The following is a 1,240-nucleotide window of genomic DNA, read 5'->3' on the forward strand; positions in this document are numbered from 1 at the left end:
TCTTCTGCTACATATGCAGCTAGAGACACAAGCTCTGGGAGTACTGGTTAGTTCATATTGTTGTTCCACCTATAGGGTTGCAGACCCCTTCAGCTCTTTGGGTGCTTTCTCTAGCTTCTCCATTGGGGGCCCTGTGTTCCATCTTATAGGTGACTGTGAGCATCCACTTCTGTATTTGCCAGGCACTGGCATACCTTGTCTCATTCCTGATGGAGCTCAGTATAGCCTTCTTTTCTTGCATTCTCTTCCATTCGTGCTCTGTAGTCATAATCAGGCTGTACCACTTTCTTTTTCTCTCCTGGTGTTGCTGATAAGGACAATAGCTTGCTCTCATGAATAGATTTCAATTGTTCAAGATAGCTTTTTAACCCATCAGAGTGTTTCTAACTAGTTTTAATGAACCATATGATATGTTAGCTTTATCCATGCATGCTTGCACTAGTACTTCTCCACATTGTGAAAGCATGTTTAGGTAAGCCCCCTTATACCTGTTTCAAACTATATGGCTCGAGCTGTTTTGACCTTACCAGTAGATCTATTTCTTCAGCTTGGCCTCAGTACTGAAGTTCTTCCTCTTACCTTAGAGATGGGAACCAGATTTTGGACTTCTGTTGCAACTAATTTTTAGAAAGAGGAGGTTACTTATCAATGGCATATTTCAAGAAAAATTGTGATGTCTAAACTCAGAGCTCCTGGAAACTAATGCCAAGAGAGATACTGTCCAACTGCCCAAGAGTGGAGCCTACCCAAAGGATGCAGTATGAGAGACAGAAGTGATCAGAATGAGACACTGAGAGAATCATTTTTTCATGTACCTGACTGAACAAAGTCTTTGCTTTTGGTGTTAGAGACCCTTTGCTTTGAATTCTGTGTATTGCTTCCAAAATATATCCTAAAATCTTAGATTTTTAGATCCTTCATGATTATGGATAATAGGACTAATAGGACTTTCTTGTCTAGTGTAATATAAATGAAGGATGCATCTTCCTGAGGCCTATATGGTGAATAAAATGTGAATAGGAGGACATTTTAATGGGAGATGGAATTATTGAGGCATTTGGAAAGTAGTCTTTGAAGATCTTGATGGCTACAGGAATGATTTTAGAATTTACTTCATATAAAAGCACATTCTTAGTCGGGAGTGGTGGCGCACACCTTTAATCCCAGCACTTGGGAGGCAGAGGCAGGCGGATTTCTGAGTTCGAGGCCAGCCTGGTCTACAAAGTGAGTTCCAGGACAG

This window comes from Mus caroli, chromosome 2, assembly GCF_900094665.2.
Source record: "Mus caroli chromosome 2, CAROLI_EIJ_v1.1, whole genome shotgun sequence".
NCBI classification, from domain to species: Eukaryota; Metazoa; Chordata; class Mammalia; order Rodentia; family Muridae; genus Mus; species Mus caroli.